This window comes from Polypterus senegalus, chromosome 5, assembly GCF_016835505.1.
Source record: "Polypterus senegalus isolate Bchr_013 chromosome 5, ASM1683550v1, whole genome shotgun sequence".
Classification (NCBI taxonomy): Eukaryota; Metazoa; Chordata; class Cladistia; order Polypteriformes; family Polypteridae; genus Polypterus; species Polypterus senegalus.
The window spans coordinates 149,930,549-149,950,781 of NC_053158.1; positions in this window are offsets into that span (position 1 = coordinate 149,930,549).

Genomic DNA, 20,233 nt, shown 5'->3' on the forward strand with positions numbered 1-20,233 from the left:
AGAAGTTTGGAGGTGTCACATCCAGTGTCCGTGGTGGGCAAAGCCCCTTTAAAATTACCCTGTTGCCATAAAGGATTCAATTTCTGCCATGCTTCATGCCGATGTGTGGCACATTGCTCAGTCTTGCTGGAAGTAACCGTGTGTTAACTCATGATCATCCAGTTAATTCACAAACTGTTCAGAAATGTCCAGTGTCACACACGTGCACATGGGAGGCAGCTAAAGGGCTTGAGTAAGGGAAATTCCGAGTCAGACCAGGATGTAGCAGAGTACACTGATTCTTTTTCTCCTTGGCCTGCAGACCATCCACGGGAGATTCCACCTGGCCCTGTTGACGTCACTTCTGGGTCCAAGCCTATGGAGGAAGACCCTTATGAGCCCAACCCCTTTGACTTCACTTCCTGTCTTCCCCTTTAAAAGCCTCCAACTTTTCCTTATTCCCTCAGTTCTGTTTTGGACTTGGTTTTGTGCACATCAGTGCTGTGTAACACTTTGTGACTTTGCAGCCAGGGTACCAAATATACGGGTGGCTGCCCCAAACCTTGCTATGGCTCTTTGCTGGAGTTTCTGACACCAGGTACACATCAGTGTTCATGGTGGTTTAAAATAAAATGGGGGGCTATGATGAGCAACCAAGACATTACACACCATACGCTGACTTTTTGATCATGGAGCGGTTTTTTGGTGAGTGGCAAATGGATTTTCAGTGGCCCATATATGGGTGTTTTGCAAGTTAACATAACCCGACAAATGGAACCACACCTCATCCGAGAAGCACGTGATGTCCAGTATTCCTTCGTTGTCCCTCACAAATGCCTGAAACCCGTGACAGTATCTGATTCTTTTCTCCATATCACTTGCTTTGATCTCCTGAACAACAGTGACACAATACACATGTAATGTTGCTATTTTTGCAGCTCTGTGACATGTTGAATAATACCTCTCAGTTCTGTCATCTCAGAGGTTTTGTAGGTGACTGCTGCAGGTGATGTTGCATGTTATAGATTGTGTCCTGCAATATTTTCGGACAACCTCTGCTATGAAAAGGGATCAATGATCCCATCATTTCCAGTTTCTGCAACATCTTCTGAATAACACTCTTTGAGGGTATGTCACAAACACCATATTTCTTCCTAAATTCACTGTGCTTAAACAAATTGGAGACCCAATAGGTTTGCACCATGAAGATGCACTGCTCAATACTGTACACCACCATCCTGATGAAAAGTCGAGTGACTGAGTGAAGGGGTATGGGATGTATGCACCCAGAAGTTTCAAACTTAGGTTAAACATTGCAGCCGCTGTGAGGCGCCCACCTTATTGCTCTGATGCAGGGGCATCCCGGCTTGTTCAAAGCTCCAATTGCTGAGGAGCACATTGCACATTATTTCGTTCAGATTGCTTCATCCCAGCAAGAGTTATTACAGAATATTCCGGGGGCCTCTTTTGAGTGAATCTCCCTGTACCACCTCTGTTCTGATGATACACAGAACATCCTGTCATTTCCCTCTTATATTCCACATGTTTCAGCCAAAAACTCCAGCCTGTCTTTCTGCCATCTCATCATGGATGAAATCAAAATATATCAGATATTATGTACTTGCCCTCTAATACTCCTCGTCTGATTTCTCACTAAGCACCTCCCTTGAAGATGTCACCCTTTCACCATTAGTCATGGTCAAGAGTCATGCTTTCATTCATTGAACATGTTTCCTCAATGATATGACTCAATGACTCATATCTTTTCTTTCTTCATAATTTTCAGAGCATTCAGCCCTTCCTCATTAATTATGCCACATGACACCTTGTACACTCATTCTCCCTCAACTGGACTACTGTAACTCTCTCTGGGACTTCTCCTTTTGCTGCTATGTGGCTCTGTAATTCCTCCAGAATGTATCTGCTTGACTTGTGTTCTTTGCCCCTTGTTTCACTCCTACTACTGTTTTGCTATGGCCTCTCCATTTGCTTCCTATTCCTGCAAGGATCCTTTCCAAAACTCTTGTCTTGATCTACAGTACCCTGAAAGATTTTGATGCTCAGTATCTCTAGTCTTGATCTTTCTTTATGTCTCCTCAAGAAGTCTCTGTTCTGACTGTGTTTGTCTACAGACCATCCTTCCTCTTGCCAAACATGCAAAGACTGGACAATGCTTCGCTGTTGTTGTTCCAAAGCTGTGAAATGATTGTCCTTTATCTATTCAAACTGTACCCAATTTATTTTGTTTAGGTGTCTTCTGAAAACACCTTTTTCATTAAATATTATGGAATGGCTTAGTTTCTCTCCTACAGGATAGCTGTTGTTGAACTGACAGAGGGCATAGTATGCTATTTTATGTCTTAGTCTAGTTGCAGATTTAATTATGTAGCAGTTCTACTTCCTTCTGCTCACTGCATTATTGTGCTCTCTGCTGCACCTTAATTCTTGCATGTATTAAACTTGCTTTACAAGTTACCTTGGACAAAGGTGTCTGCTAAAGAAATAAAAATAATAATAATGTAGATCATCCATCCATTATCCAACCCGCTATATCCTAACTACAGGGTCATGGGGGTCTGCTGGACCCAATCCAAGCCAACACAGGGTGCAAGGCAGGAAACAAACCCAGTGCAGGGCGCCAGCCCACCGCAGAATACAGATCATCTGTAGATAAATATGTGACATATGACTGACTAGAATATCTTGCAAAAAAAAAGATGCATCTCGCTAGATGATGAATTTGAAAAATACTGTCCCCGAACATTTTGATCAGAAGTAGTACACTAACTGCCAGCTTATGTTTCCTGACTCAGCAGTTATGCAGGAAAAAAACTGATAGCAACAGAAAGACAAAGCTGTCAGCTTCGATGCTTTTAAGTACGCTGTCATTGTTTGAAGTCATCATGTGTGAATTACCACTTTAAAGGTTTGTTCATTTGCATATTACTTGTGATCTGATTTTAATAGTAACATTATTATTTCATTAGGTTTCAGAAATGCTGGTTAAATTTCCCCTTCCCCATATAAGCTGGCATTTTTTTAAAATAGGTTAAAATAAATTAGAAGTGATTGCTCAAAAAGATCATTTTGATTAATGCAGTACAAGTACTGTTTGTTATGAGAAACTAATTTTATGAGCTAATGGTATGGGGAATGATAAACAACCTTTAGATTTACCTTTGAGTTTTCACCTGCTAGAAACTATAAGGGTTATCAGTGATGCATTGTTGTATAGCAGATTTTATTAAATGAACATTTTCACTTATCTACTTGGTGAGGAAAAATGTGGATGACACGTATATTGTGGAAGTCTTATTAAAAGGATTGGTAATGTTTTAAGGGATAATTGCTAAGCATATGTTTTATTTATGTTGCAAAGTAGGTATATGCAAAATGAAATGCTTTAATTTCCTTTGAGAAGTAGAAAAGTTAGGCAGATTAAAAGCCCAGTAAGTAATGTTATTACTAATAACTTCATTCATTTTCTATACTTGATTTGTTCAAATCCTGGTCCTGGGGAGCTGGATATTATTTCTGTAGAATAAACTGTAAGGAAGGAAACTACCCAGAATTTGGAGACAGTCCATCTCATAAAATACTAACGCACACATCCACTTTTATTCAGAAAAAGTCATACCAGTATTTATAAACTCTACAAGCTGTGATTAAGTAGTGTTACTTACTGTACCACACATAAGGTTGTAATACTTGCAGCAGTACTACACAGAAGTTAATGTTGACTCATGTTTATTTTTTATTGTGTCTTCTATTTTTCTATTCATTTTGTAAAGCACTTTGAGCTACATTTTTTTGTATGAAAATGTGCTATATAAATAAATGTTGATTGATTGATTGATTGATTGAAGTTCATCTATAAGATTCCCTTAGGGAAAGGGTGACACAAAAACACTACCACTGGGGCCCTATGCACCAATATAATGGATGACACCCAGCAATTAACTACTTCTGGGACAAATATATGATATAGTGCACATTAGGTGACAACAGAGCTGGTTTAAGAGTCTCCCAACTTGTTGGGTGGCAGTAGTAAGGCCAATTAACTAATATGTGTCCACCCAGGTACTGTACTTTTAAAAACTGACAAAAAATGTGTAATTAGGTTGCCTGGGCCTTTAAGAAAAATCTGTGAACCAGGAATGCCATAATACCTGGGGCTACTAGGGAAAATTCTAGCTAGATGGCCCCAGGAGTTCCTGGGGTCTCTAGTATTACATTCTTGATTAAATTAACAAAGTTTATTTATACACAAGAAGCACTGCAGATTAAATCACAATGGCAAGCATACAAATGAGATTCATGATTGACAAGTCAAACAGATCAATAGTATTGTCAAGTAGTTAAAAAAATAGAAGCAGGCTTGGATTTAAAATAATGATGTTCAAAGGCACCACAGCAAACTGTCATGTTGCCTTTTTTGATATGCTTATATAGAAGCGCCAAATTAGCATTTATTTACATGGATAATACTAACGAAATATTCACACAATAAAAGAACAAGTCACATTTTTGTAGTCCAAATGTACTTAATATCCACTCAAGTAATTGCCTGCTTGGTATAAAAGTGTTCCAGTGAATGATTCTGCTCTCCTTTTGGCAGCTCTGCAAATTATCAGATGACCCTAGTATGTGTGATTTACAGCTGCTTCTTAGTAGTTCCCTGCACTAAACCTAAGAAGGGCCTTTATTGTTGGATTAACTCAGACTACTCATTAAAGTGCCTCACAGTGTAGATAGTTCTGTCAGTATGTGTTCTTTATTATGGCACTCTGTCAGTATTTGCTTCCTGATATGTACCCAGTGCTACCTGATATAGATTTTGTCTGACAGTTACACTGAAATTGAATTGAGGGTTTTCAATAAATAGAATTCTACATATTTAAATAACATATCTAAACATCAATGAATGAGAATGATATTTCACAGAAGCAAAATTTTTCAGACAATAGTAGGTTAACGGCGATTAAATTGTATTACATCATATGCATACTAAACCAGTGGCTCAAATAAAACAATTTAACAGTCATGGCAAAAAATCTGAAATGAGACCTGTTTAATACTAATGTTGAGAGAATTGCTAGAGTAAGTGTTTTTACCTGTTTAAGAGAGTACATAGATGTTAAGTTCCAACTCAAATAATTTCACTACAGCCTCACTTCTTCCAGCCAATGACAGAATAGGAGCATGGACTATTAATCTGACTCCAATTTATTGCTTTTGGTTTAAATTTTATGTTTATGTTATAAATTAGTTTTAGGTTACTGTAATATTTGAATTAGCCTGACTTACTATTGTTTGCAAAGCTTTTGTTTATATACGCCTAGAAAGCAATATAAATATGGGTAATAGTTGCTTCTTATCTGTCAACTTTACAGGTTACGTGCTGTTTGACTAGTTTGTCCTTTATAATAAAACCTTTCTTAGCATGTGTTAGACACTGTAATTAATGTTTCATATTGTGATAAGTGGCCCATGGTGTTGTGTAGGTTTTTAAATAAATAATTGTGTCCTTAGAGCATGCAGGTTCAGAATGGTTGAAGGTGTGTGCATGATGGCACTGTTCCAGGGTTGATTGCAGTGCTCAGCTGATTGTGCACTCACGTGCAAATGCGATCGGATCAGTCAGATGCCTTGTTCACACCTTGGAGTCGGCAGAGGGTCAGATCTGCACCCGATCAGGCCGTATAAAGTAGCCTGCACCACAGTGGGAAAGAGATGGAAAAAAGAGAAAAAGAGGACAGAAAGAACAGAAAGAATGAAAAGCATGGAATGTAGGTTAAAGAAAGGAAGAGAGAGTGAGAGGCAGAATATGGTAGAGCCTGTGCTAAAAGAGCAATGGAGGCAGGTGGTTGAGACTGAGCCTCAGTGAGAAGAGCCTGGGGCTGAAGAAGGGACACTCCTATTGAGCAATACTAGGGAGTAGGAGCGGCCCTTGATGCAATGTCTCCAACAGACACCAAAAGACTGGCTTTGGGAGACGTGTGTATGGCGCCCCATGGATGCCGAAGGATGGGCAATGGGGACCCGGGCCAGGAATTTAGGGTTGTCTGCACTTGTCAGAAGAATGTCTCCTTTGGCTGCAAAGTCCAGAAAGGATTAATGGAGGTGGCATCAAGTTTTGGAGGGAAGTATTGGGGATTATATGCTTTTAAGGAATAGCCTCCTGCCTTTGATTTTAATCTCAATTTTCTGGATAGTTCATGGCTTATTTATTGGACTTTTTAATCTCTACTTCAGCACTTGTTTTATGAATTATTTATTTATTTACTAGCTGTGTAAGCCCATGCTGTAAAAAGAATGGGGTCCTAGAAACTATTGAAATCGTCAGAAAAAAATTGAAATGTCGAGATGTCAAGTAATTGAAAGTTTCTTCGGAGGTTTTGTTTTGCCAGCATGCTCGCCTCACTTGTGTATTAGCAGCAGGAGGAAAAGTAAAAAGGATACTATTTGCCAATGTGCTTGCCTCGCTTATGTATTAGCCACTAAGCGAGTGACTCTTTCTTCGGAGGTTTCGCTTTGCCGACGTGCTGGCCTCGCTTGTGTATCCTCAGAGGTGGAGCCCTTATCCCGACTCCACCTCTCACTTCCGGGATGGACAGACACACACACTTCCACGCGTAGACGTTTATATATAAGATACTAGCAAAATACGCGCGCTTCACAGCGGAGAAGTAGTGTGTTAAAGAAGTTATGAAAAAGAAAAGGAAACATTTTAAAAATAACGTAACATGATTGTCAGTGTAATTGTTTTGTGTTATGAGTGTTGCTGTCATCAAGGATTTGATTATCATTATTTCTTTCAATCAAGTTCATATTTGGAGGATGTGTTGTGTTCAAGTTACATTCCGTGTTTGTCTAGTCTATCCCTGACCATCTCATCTTCATTGTCAACCGTTGTAAAGATAACAGGTTTCATTCATCGAAGTGATCACCATCCAAATCGGTACTCGTGAATCTAAAATGTTTAACAGGCATTCCTGGTATTAAGTTGTGGATTTGCCTGCGAATATTTAGCAGCAGCATGTCTAAGAACGTAATTTAAACTTAAGCTTTACACCTTTCTTTCCTATTGATATGTCTACAAAGGCTTGTTCAGCGTCAGAGGGTTGTTTCTGTCCTACTGCATCAATAAACAGCTTGTCTTCCTCTTTATCTGAGACATCACAAACTGCATGCACGGGTTTACCTTTCCCAGTCCTGCAAACTTTAGCGAATTGCTTCAATTTACCACATTTTTTACACTGTCTTCCTTTAGCTGGACATTCACTTTTTCCACCGTGTGGTTTGTTTCCGCAGTAGGTGAACTTATGAATATGCGTGTATGCGTCAGTCGCTTCATATTCTATTGCTGCCGTCTCAATTGTGTAATGCGTTTTTTGTTCAGCGCTATTTGGAGCTCTTGCTTTTTGCCTGCGTACTGCATTCATAGTCAGTTCACGTGAGCCGCTCGGAGTACATGCATCGAAGGTTCTCAGCTGTGCTTGTGCTATCTCGTGCGATCTTGCGATGTCCACAGCTTTATTTAATGTTAGCTCAGACCCGGCATTTAATAGTTTCTCTCGCACTTTTGCTGAGTTTGTGCCAAACACTAGTCTATCCCTGACCATCTCATCTTCGTTTGCATAAGCACAGTCCTTCACCAGCAATTTTAACTCCGTTACAAAGTGATCAAAAGTCTCGTTTATACTCTGCGTCTTCTCATTAAACTTGTATCTCGCGAATATCGTATTCGTCTTAGGCATGACAAACGCCATGGGCAGCGTGTCTATGAACTTAATTTAAACTTAAGCTTTACACCTTGCTTTCCTATTTGTTTGCATAAGCACAGTCCTTCATCAGCAATTTTAACTCCGTTACAAAGTGATCAAAAGTCTTGCTTATACCCTGCATCTTCTCATTAAACTTGCATCTCGCGAATATCGTATTCGTCGTAGGCATGACAAACGCCAGCGGTAGCGTGTCTATGAACTTCATTTAAACTTAAGGTTTATACCGTGTTTTGTTTCCGCAGTAGCTGCACTTATGAATATGCTTGTATGCGTCACTCGCTTCATATTCTTTTGCTGCCTTCTCAATTGTGTAATGTATTTTTTGTTCAGCGCTATTTGGAGCTCTTGCTTGTTCTCTGCGTACTGCGTTCACAATCAGTTCACGTGAGCTGCTCGGAGTACATGCATCGAAGGTTCTCAGTTGTGCTTGTGCTATCTCGTGCGATCTTGCGATGTCCACGGTTTTATTTAATGTTAGCTAAGACCCGGCACTTAAAAGTTTCTCTTGCACTTTCGCTGAGTTTGTGCCAAACACTAGTCTATCCCTAACCATCTCATCTTCGTTTGCATAAGCACAGTCCTTTACCCGCGAATATTTAGCGGCAGCGTGTCTATTGGATTGCTGCTGACAGACGGCCTTATATGGGCAGGCAGTCAATTACGTGGGAGGCGTGCTGATGGAGGACGCAACTCCACCTCACATGGCGACCGAGCTGCAGGCTATGGCCGTATATATGTATGTAAGTAGGATTCAGTTATGACCGTTACACGTAGAATTTCGAAATGAAACCTGCTTAACTTTTGTAAGTAAGCTGTAAGGAATGAGCCAGCCAAATTTCAGCCTTCTACCTACCCGGGAAGTTGGAGAATTAGTGATGAGTCAGTGAGTCAGTCATTGAGGGCTTTGCCTTTTATTAGTATAGATAAAGAAGAACTTCAGTTACTGTATTGTTTTCACTTTGTTTTGGATTAATTTTAGTAAAAGCATTGACACTTTTTGCACCAACTTACTGAATATGTGAGTCCTCATTTGCCCAGCTCATGTTGGTTCATGACTCTCAATGGTTCTGGAATGAAGAGACTCCCGGAGGTGACAAGTAGAGTCGAGCCATTCACATCACACATATGCAAGCTTCTTTAGCATGTGTTTCAGAATAAAGTTTGACTTTATGTTTTTTACATTTCAAGGCTGAAATATTAAAATATTAATATTAAAATATTAATATTTAGATTGCGAAGCTGAGTTCCTGCGTGTGTCCACAGTTAAAGGGGATATACCTTTTCACCATTAGTTACAATTACTGCATTCAGATAATAATTGACAGTTTGTTAATAGCAAACTCAAAATTATATACACTAAAAAAGAATAACATTAAAAAATGGCAAAATTAAGCAATACTGTAGACAAACAGCAGTTTTCTGCTGATGCAGATGTAATTTGCTTGTGCTGCATCATCTAGCTCCTTGCACTAGAATAGTTTGTAAGTATCAAACTACATCAGATTACAGATATTCCAAGTATGTAATTGTTTTCTTTATAAGCTTCTGTTTGAGCTTGATTAAAATTATGTATCGTTTTGTTTTGAAATACCTCTAAAATGGCATTGTGATGCACATAAAATTAAATAAAGTATACATTATCATTTTCTGCAACTCCTATAGCTTATTCTGTGAATTATTTTGTATTTTATGCTTATATGCTTTATATACAGTAGAACTAAAAAAAAAACAATGTACTTCTCTTTACGTTTGCAGATTCACTGCCTGTCTAGCCAGCAGTAAACACAAAGGAGGAACAAACTCTAGCATGGATGCCAAAATTCACACAGCCAATGGGAGATCATGCATGATCTTTATAATGATCTAATCTGGAATAATGCACTGGTATATTTCTATAATAATAGAAACAATAACATAAAATTAGTAATCATTTTCAAGATATTAATCAATAAAAAAAGGTACAAAAGGAGTCCTTAACCAGCTAATTTCAATTTTATACTAAAATTGGGTTAAAAATTCTCTATTTATAAAGTGTTTTGTTTACGAGAAATTAGAAAAAAAAGTTTTTCTAGTTAATGTTGTTTTTGGTGCTTAGTGGGGAATTGCTATTTATGTGCCAAGTAGCACAGATGCTTGCTAAGGTTAATTAAAGCACAGGAACGTTGATTTTTCTAAACAACATGAGCATATGTTATGGTCGTTATTTACTTTCTTTTAGAAATTAGATGGCTTAATTTTAAGGACAGAGGCATTCAAATACCAAATATATGGAAGTCAAGATTAAAAAACTCAAAATGAATTTGAGCTAAAATGTGCTGAAAAAATGCAAAAACAGCAAAGCTTAACTTTCTATCAAATGTGAATACGCATTTAAGTGGGTCATTTTTTCGATTTACTATTTTTACTTGGTTATGAGAGGTACAGAAATGCCATTCTAGGAAAAAGGGAATTAAAGAAAATAAATATAACTTTTGTTTACACAATCACCAATAACATTTTTTGTTAACCTTTAACAAAAGTTGACATTCTTAACTATACATGAAACATGCCAGTCCATGGTAGATCAATGTTCACAATTGTATGCTTGCTTGATTTATCATCATACTAGAACTTTTATCACTTTTATTGAAATATGGGGTGAGAATTCCATACTCATATAGAAGGGTAACATTATGATAAAACTTAAAGGAAAACAAATAATTACTCTGTTTATCCAGAGGACAGAAAAATATGGAAAAAGATGCTGTTGCAACCCCTAACAGGAGCAGCTGAAAGAAGAAGAAGATCCATTTTTTTAATAATACTGAAATGTAGAGAGAAAGGAAGAACCTTTACATAAAGATCTAAAGAAAGGACATTTACTTACATGGCATCCCTTATGCTTCAGAAGTTCCTAGCGTGATACAGTACCTAGAAATGCCAGTTTTCTTTTAGTAAGAATAGTTTTTTATTTAGATCTGTGGTATGCTGGAAAATTCATAAAACCTATGCTGAACAGAAATTAACTAGTGCAGGTACAGAGAATGAAGATATGAAATACAACTGAAATTTTGGCTTGACAACTGGTAATTATAAGATATTAAGTAAGAGTTATGAGACAGTCAAAATTCTTCTTATTCTTATTCTTTCGGCTGCTCCCATTAGGGGTTGCCACAGCAGATCATCTTCTTCCATATCTTTCTGTCCTCTGCATCTTGTTCTGTTACTCCCATCACCTGCATGTCCTCTCTCACCACATCCATAAACCTTCTCTTTGGCCTTTCTTCTTTTCCTCTTCCCTTACAGCTCTATCCTTAGCATTCTTTTTCCCAATATACCCAGCATCTCTCCTCTGCACATGTCCAAACCAACACAATCTCGCCTCTGACTTTGTCTCCCAACTGTCCAACTTGAGCTGACCCTCTAATGTACTTATTTCTAATCCTATCCATCCTCGTCACACCCAGTGCAAATCTTAGCATTTTTAACTCTGCTACCTCTAGCTCTGTCTTCTGCTTTCTGGTCATTCCAAATTATTATTGAATTAAAATTAAAATTATAAGACATGGTGATGGGATACTATGTAATAAATTGATATTTTATTTATATTTATAATATGAGATAAATTTAGTTTTTTTGGGCAGAAATGTGTTGGCTGGGATTGGCTCCAGCAGACCCCCGTGACCCAGTAGTTAGGATATAGCGGGTTGGATAATGGATGGATGGTTGAACGTCATTACATGGCTCTATCCTTCTTTCTGTCACAAAACAGCTTTTACCTTTGCACATGTGACAGTCCATGTTATAAATGGCACTATATGAAACAAAATTGACTGACTACTCAGAGGTTTATGAGTTTTACAAATATTCCCTATAATTTGACATCAGACATTATCACTTTTAAGTATTTATGGAGATTGTTAAAAGAGTTCAGCCATGAAGTCTTTTCTAACACTTTGTGCCAGATACATGGGTAAAACGGTACATCAATCTGCCTAATATGATGACTTTCAGAATGACTGTTTGTATGTCGATTTAGAATGTTATTATTATTATTATTACAACATTATATAATACATGACGAGTATGTTAAATGTATGTAAAATGAAATAGGAGGCAGCACAAGACAGGAAGAGAAAAAATACAAGATATTACACAAACAATGGATTCCAAACTGTAATAGAGAAACATCTACAGTATTCTCAGTAGTGTAAGGTATTTAAGTGCAATTACCATTAAACTGCAAAAACGGTTGGTATTATTGGCTGACTCTACTTGCTGATTGCTTGTCAGTGTATGTCTCAGCTCCTAAAGGTTCTAGCTTGGATGTATGATCAATAAATCTAGAATTAATCTTGGAATGAATTGACTTCTAAAGGCAGAAACTGCTGGTTAAGAGTCTCAGATCTTGCGGTATTGTTAAAAGTACTGACAAAAGCATATACCCTCTGTAATAAAGATATTGAATTGAAAATAACATAATTTTAAAATGCATTTAAATAAAGAACATCAAGAAGCTTTTCTGCAAAATGGTCAGTAAATCTAAATTTGTAATATTTAAGCTAGATTGTCTGTTTCCAATATAAAGAAACATACCTGAAATCATTTAATTATGAATCTCTGTAACATTTTTTTTTACCTTTTTAGACTGTGCTCTTTCCTACACTGGAGTAAAACACTTATGCTAAAATAGTAATGTACATCATTGTGCACCTAGAGTTGCTAAAGAAATATTGGGTGGTTACATATTATTCCAGAAATTACTTGCTTATCATTAATATACTAGTTTATTATGTATTAAAATCTCAAAATTCTGTTTTTTATAATTCGGTTGAATAAATAAAATCAGAATGATTTATTTTAAAAGGTTTGCATGGTTACAGCAACTTAAACATAGCATCTGTACCTTCTTCAGTGTTTTCGTACTGTAGAAAGAATCAGATTGAACTTTAAGAATTTTGATACAGGAAGTTATAAAGGTTACATTGTCAATATGGTGGTAGTTAGTAGGTTGGGTTACTTTGTATGCTATGTCCATTTACTGGTATATCCTGCCAATTTGTCTTTATGTTATAAAAAGTTCTCAAAAAAATGAATAAATAAATCAAATAATAGTTCCTATGTTTTTGTAATGTTTAGTTGTAGGAAGGACTCATCACACCAGTTAACACTAGAATTACCAGAGCCTACGAAAAAACTCGTAATTCCGTCCCACCTTAAATCGCTTCTTAAATCCCTTCACACCTCTCCGCCAGCGTCCTTTGTCTTCTAAATGTGCCGATAAAGAGAAGCTTGGAGCAGCCGGCTATTCCATCCCCCTACCAATTTAGAACGTGCACGAAGTTCAGCTCATGCCTTGATTGAGTATCTGGGAGTGAAGTGGAGTTTTAGAGTGAAATAATAGATCGTTATTTGGAACACACGCATTTCATGTCTGTTCCGTTTCTACAGTAATCTGTGTCAACACATTGTTAAAACAGAAACGTTTTTATATTCTAGTAGTAGATGACAAAATGTAGGCATAAACTATATAATGTATGAAGCCTGAAGTCCAAATAGCAAAGAAACATTTTCACAAGAATAACACAATTGTGCTTTTATTCAAAAATATAACTGCAGAAACAAAAAGCCGCCTTAACATGCGACATTGACAGCAGTTTATTGTAACTGCCTCTGTGGTTCAATAGAGTCAGTTCCCGCTTGGGAATCAAAAGGTCATGAGTTCGATCCTGTGCCACTCCGTTTTGAGAAGTAAACTGCTCTTAGTCTTACTGTTTTAGAATAAAAGCATACATTTGATTTCAGTCTGTAACAGCCGGTGCAATTTATGATCCCTGTAAAGGTTAGCTTTTTTAATTCACTTTTCATTCTCTCAGTTGCGTTCAGAATCAATCCATACAACCCCATCTGACACGGCTGTTTTCACTAAAGACGCGCTATAGCTCTGCAGTGTACCACGATGCATACTAACGCCAAACCCCCCATCCCCGGGTTCTGACACACAAACGCTGGCGAAGCTGCCTTCTTCGTATCTCACCGTCACTTGCTTTTCTTTTTATTCAGTTTTATTGAGTGTTCCTGCCAGTCCCCGCATGTTGCTGTATGCTGTTTCTTTTGTACTCCAGGACATGCAGAGGAAAGAATGGTAAAGACCAGTAACTTCGGCGCTATATGCAATAATCAGACACTCCCCATCTGCCCTTGTCGTTCAAATACAGGAACATATATTGGTGTAAAGGTATAACAAAAGTGCGCTTTTATTAAAGTGCACTTTTTCTATCGCCTTTTCCTGTAAGAAGCAATGTACACACTTCTCTCTATGCTGTGGTTTCTATTACACACCTGAAAGAAAGAGACAATACATGTGAAAATATAATCGCACTAATGCAATATTATTTGAAAACGAACAGCGTCAGATCGGGTGTGAATTTATGCAGGAACTGGAAATTCTCTGATGCGGGGCCTTCCCCCAGGGAAGAAAGTACAGTGTCAGGTGCTCATTCAGTGTAATAGGAACCATAGCACAGAGAGGTGTGTACACTGCAACAAGTACACGTGTCGTAAATGTAGGAAGGACGGTCCTTGGGTGTGTGGGAACTGTATTAAACTGTATTAAAAGCTGATGAGAAGTCTTAAAACAGTCTTGATGCTCTCCAAGTGGTTATACGTATATGTTATATGTGGTTAACCTATCCATTTGCCACAAAATACATTTCTGAAAGAAGATATAAATTGTAAATGACCATAAAATATTGTTATTACATGAAATAATAAAATAATAAATGGTTCATATGTTATATGGGTTATATCACGCAGAGCTCTAGTGGAAGGAAGCTGCTACAAAGTAATAATCCCCTCACAACCAGGAGCCTAATTTGTCACTTCACTCAAAAGAACTCCCCTTTGGTTTGACTAGACAGTTTTACACACTTTTGACTATGTTTTGAACACTGGACAAACAGAAACACACTATCAACAACCCCTGATCTTTGACACCCAAATGCAGCCTCTATGTTCAAAATTCATATTAAAGTTTATCATTATATTGGTTGACTTCAGCCCTTTCAGTTCCCTTTTATTTGAAGACCAGAGATCCATGTAGTCAACTGGCATTTTTTTTAACAAGCTAAGCTATGTAACCAGTTTCTCTTCACTTGGGCAGTGTTCCCTAGACAGATTGACCCCACAGAGCTCTTGGGATGTCAACTCAGGTTAATGGACAATATAGAGTGCTAAGGAAACTGCTTTTTCCCTCCAAGCCAAGTTCAACTGACTAATGTGGCTTCTGACTGTGTGGATGTATCTTTTTAGTAGTATATTTATTTCATTTCAGATTTCATTTTCAGTGCAACCTGTTGCTGCCCCTTCCCTCCAACTTAAACCTTTAACTTGGGGAATGGTTGGACCACTTTCAAGCATTCCGATTATAGATCAAGTGATTGTCTGGGAACAAATGTCAATTAAAGGTAGCACAACCAAATAACACTGACACATATTTCACAATAATCACAACATGAAATATAAGATACAAAACTCCAAACAGTGTTTCAAAAGTTCAACACGATATTGATAGGTCAGTTTCAAGCATGACATTCGTACTGCTGGGATTTTGTCCACTGTTCTTATTCTTGACTTTTTTATTTGGATCTCAGTTTAAGTTTTAGTACTCTCTTAATTTATTCTAGTCTATTATTTTGTGTCTTAATATTTTAGTATAAAAGGAGATGAGCATGCAAATTGACAGTATTTATTCTTGGTTGAGTATTATTTTTAATTAGCAATTTTGTTGAATAAATGTCAATTATTTAATAGTTGATGTTAGGTAATTTGGGGGGGTTCATTGTTTATGTGCATTCCTCACATCCCTAATCCTTTTATAGTTTTAATGGGGTTGGCCTGAGCCTATCTTGGGAGCATCGGAGTCAAGGCCAGAGGAAGCAGTGGAGAGTGTGTCAGTCGATTGCAGAGTATGCTCGTGCACACACCCACACTCAGCAGGCTCTGGCTCACATTTTGTATCAGTTATTGTAAGCATGATGGCATTATACCTTCTTAATAATCTCAACAGTCTCACCAGTGCTCTAGAAGCACCTTCTTTCAGAGTCATTTGTATCTCATGATTAGTAAGATGTTTCTTTTGAAAGTTACACAAATGTAGTAATATTTTGTCACAGAGAAAATTAGAAAAAACATTTCACTACATTCTTTAATTGTACATACTATTATTACATTTTTCTAATAAGCCAAAAAAAAGCAATAGCACCAAATATGCTGCAAATTTAAGCGAGGAAAAAACACAGAAGTAAGAAATTTCATATCAAATCATACTGTGTTTTCATAAACAGAATGGCAAGCCTAACATGACAAATCTAGAAAATATGAAGCTTAGAGATAATTAAGGTCTGAAATTAAGGTCTGCCATTAATTCACTATCTTCATAAGATGTATTTTTTTGTATAATATAATGTTTAAATTGCAGATGAGTTTTTTATGGTAATAAGTAATTAGTAAGCTATTTACCCACTGGCATTAAACTATATCTATATGCAGTTACTGATGCTGGAACATGTTTGCTTTGAGAAATGTGATGACTTTTTATATTAGCTCATCTTAATATTTTCGGTTGTTTTTATGACCATGAAATTAGCAGAAGTATATAATGATTCCAAATTGCATACTAAATTATTTATGGTATGACTCAGATAGAAACAATTCTCAAAATGATTTAAATATGTTTTTTCCAATTCAATTATTTTATTTAAGATAATATTTTAGTATATAACCATTTCAAATAAAGGGTAATTGCTACAAGCTACTTTAAAGTACAACATATTTTAGTTTATTTTTTGTTTAGCAGTCTTCACTGAGTGCTAGCTCAGAGCACTGTACCAAATTCAGGTAAAGTACACATGCAAGCTTTACAATTTTAAGAAGCACCCACATATAAATACAGAGTAAACACACCATAAACAAATCATTTTCAAACGGATTAAAAATACATGATCCTGACGATATGTTCAGTTGACAGCAGGGCAGAGTAAAACAGAAACTCCATGCTGCAATATCCCTGGAGGAAATAAACTTCTGGGGGATCCATGGTTGGTTATAGCACAAAGTCATAGACAAAGGTAAATAAAGTAACACTCCGGGAGACCTAGGCCAACAGCTGGTCACCTCTTCATCATTCTACAGTATTACAAATGTATATGCAGTGCAGACTAACAAGAAAACAAAATCTGTTAATCCTTGGATTCTAGAGGTCCCAGTATTTCTGCAGTGTTTTCTATAGGCGAGACATTAGTTTGGAAGTACAGTAAAACAAGATACTGAGAAGAGAAGCAGAATAGAGGAGGGTTAGTAATAGTTCATAAGTACTGTAATATGTATCTTTTATGTAGTTGAGGTATGCTTGACTACATTAATGAGTCTCCAGTCTGAATTTAAAAACTGACACCTAATATGCATGTCCTTTTTAAGCAGGAGGCTCATTGTACAGTTGTGGGACCCTGTAGCTGAAAACTCTTGCTCTCACTGTTGTTTTATTAATCCTTAGTAGATTGGCATCTTGATATCTTGATGCACTTTCAGGTTTGTATGTAATGGTAAGTTTGGATGGGTAAGTAGGTCATAGGCCAATTAAGGCTTTATACATAAGAAGGAGGATTTTTAAATCAGCCCTAAGCTTATCTAGAAGCCAAAAATAAGACATGAGAACAGAACTTACATGTTCATAATTCCTAATTTTGTAATAATTTTTGCAACAACATTTTGAATTAACTGAAAGTTGCATATGAAACTGGTTGAGCAACCTATGAATACTGCATTGCATTAGCCAGTCCTGCTTGAAATAAATGTGTGGATTAATTTCTCAGTATTTTCCATCTAAATTTTCCAGTATCTTTAAGCTCAAGAAAAAGGTTCTAGTTGTGTCGGACTGTGCTTTTTAATAGACTGGTACTAAGATAAAGCTTGGACTTTAACATTTAGACCTACTGTGTTAAAAAGTGTCAGAATATCACTGTAGTCAATATCATTCACCCAATTATTTTGTGTATTCAAAACAATTATTATCTACTAACTTTAAATTCACTGACATTATTCATTAAGAGCACTACAGAAGAAATATCATTTGGTCTGAAATAAAGCTGCTTTTCTCTTACATATGAGTTAAAGTGAATATTTTTGTTTTCTAAAGGTATTCCCAGTGAAAACATGTCAGGTGTTAACAGTAGAGGTCCAAATACTGAACCTAGTGGGACAGCTTATTCACTCTGCATTCACAAACAATTGAGACCCCTTCACTTTTTACTTCCATGTAAACTGAAATTTAGTAATGGGATCAAAAATTTACTATCTAGTTAAGTTCAGATTCTGATTCTATGTTCAAAACACATAGAAAGTTTGATTTTAGTGTTGTGTCTGTGGAAAGTTATGTGCAATGATAACTTCTAAAAAATCTTTTTCAAAATGTTACTGCTCATCATGTTTACCTTGTTATAGGCTCCTTGCCCATTGTTTTTGGATTAATTTTGTCCAGCAGTAATTTCGATATCATTTAAAAAACATTGGATAGATGTCCCCTGAAAATTGCCATAGAAATTGATTAATTTAACTAGGATTTTTTGCAGTCTGATCCTTTTAGTCATGGGACTGGGCCTATTATTTGCAACATTTTTACACAAGTAGATCTTGAGATCAACAATTTTTTTTAAATATACATGTATACACACACACAGGAGCATAATCATATGCACACTAAAGAAATTTATAAATGAAGATAACTGACAGCTTCTTTGCCAATTCAGAGCATATGCTTGATGATGAACAGAAAGAAATGCATGTACAAAAACACACACACATACACACTGTGGAAAAATGAAATATGACAGCCAGTCAGATAAAGTTTTTGGGGAACCACCCCGTATAATGTCCAACGGACAGGTCAAAATAATTGTTGAAACAAGCAGGTTCAATGAAAACATTTGACAAACTCATAAAGTAAAATGGGGGGTATTTATACAGAAACAGAAATGGCTACAGGAAATTAAAGGGGGTGACATCTTGTTTCTGACTTCTGAGTAACATTATCAACGAGGGCTGGAAAATACTCTTCGGCCATTTTGGCTCTGCGATACGTTGTTTATTTTTCTTCCTTGCTTCTGCAGAGAAAGAAAGAAAAAGGTCAGTACCCTTTTTTAACCCTCCATCTCTTGACCGACTGCTCGCCGTGGGTTTTGTTGACTGTCTCCTAATCGTGCATGCGTGACAACACCTAGATATGTAAAGGCCAATGTGGACAGATGGGTTAAGCCACCCCTGTACCAATCTGTCTGTCTATCCAGCTTGTTTACTTCACTTACCTAATTTGTTCAGTTTTTAAATTAAATATTATTGAAATTGTTCACTTGATTTGATTTCCTGTTCATTTTGCTCTGCATTTATTTGTGTACATAATATATATTATAAATTAATGTGCTTGATTGTTTATTATTATATGGTGTAATTGGTTGTAAAATCTTCTGTTTTGTGATTTTTTGAGGAATTTCTAAGGTGACATTTCACATTTTGTGATGTTGCAGCTGACATTAATTTTTTCCAACATCAAATAACACCCAATATCCCAGAGTGGCAAAGAGAAAGCAGGATTTTAGAAGGTTTTGCAAATTTATTAAAAAGAATGAACTATGACATTGACACAAGTATTCCAACCCTTTGCTATGACACATGAAATCTGGCTCAGGTGCAACTTGTTCTATTGATCATTGAGATTTTTGTACACCTTGTTTGGAGTCCATCTTTAATTAGTTTGATTGATTGGATATGATTAGGAAAGGCATACAGCTGTCTACAGTAGGTCCCATCAGAGCAAAAACAAAATGAGGTTGAAGGAAGTGATTGCAGAACTTACAGACAGGATTGTGTTGAGGCACAGATCTGAGAAGGCTATAAAAACTAAAACTCCTACGTGGTGGTGTGCTGGGGAGGCAGCATAAAGATGAACGACGCCTCACGCCTGGACAAACTTGTTAAGAAGGCAGGCTCTATTGTAGGAGTAAAGTTGGACATTTTGACATCTGTAGCAGAGCAACTGGCATTAAGCAAACTCCTGTCAATCATGAAGAATCCACTGCATCCACTGAACAGTATCATCTCCAGACAGAGGAGCAGCTTCAGCGACTGCTGTCACTGTCTTGCTAGACTGACAGACTGAGGAGATCGTTCCTCCCCCACACTAGTTGGGCACACAGGTTGGGCCTAAACACCACCCTCTGCAATTGGATCCTGGACTTCTTGACAGAGAGGCCCCAGTCAGTTCGGATGGGCTACAACACTTCCAGCATCATCACACTGAGCACTGGAGCACCGCAGGGCTGTGTGCTTAGTCCACTGCTCTTCACCCTGCTGACTCACGACTGCACAGCCACGCACAACACCAATCACATCATCAAGTTTGCGGATGATACGGGTGCTGGACTGATAAGCAGGGA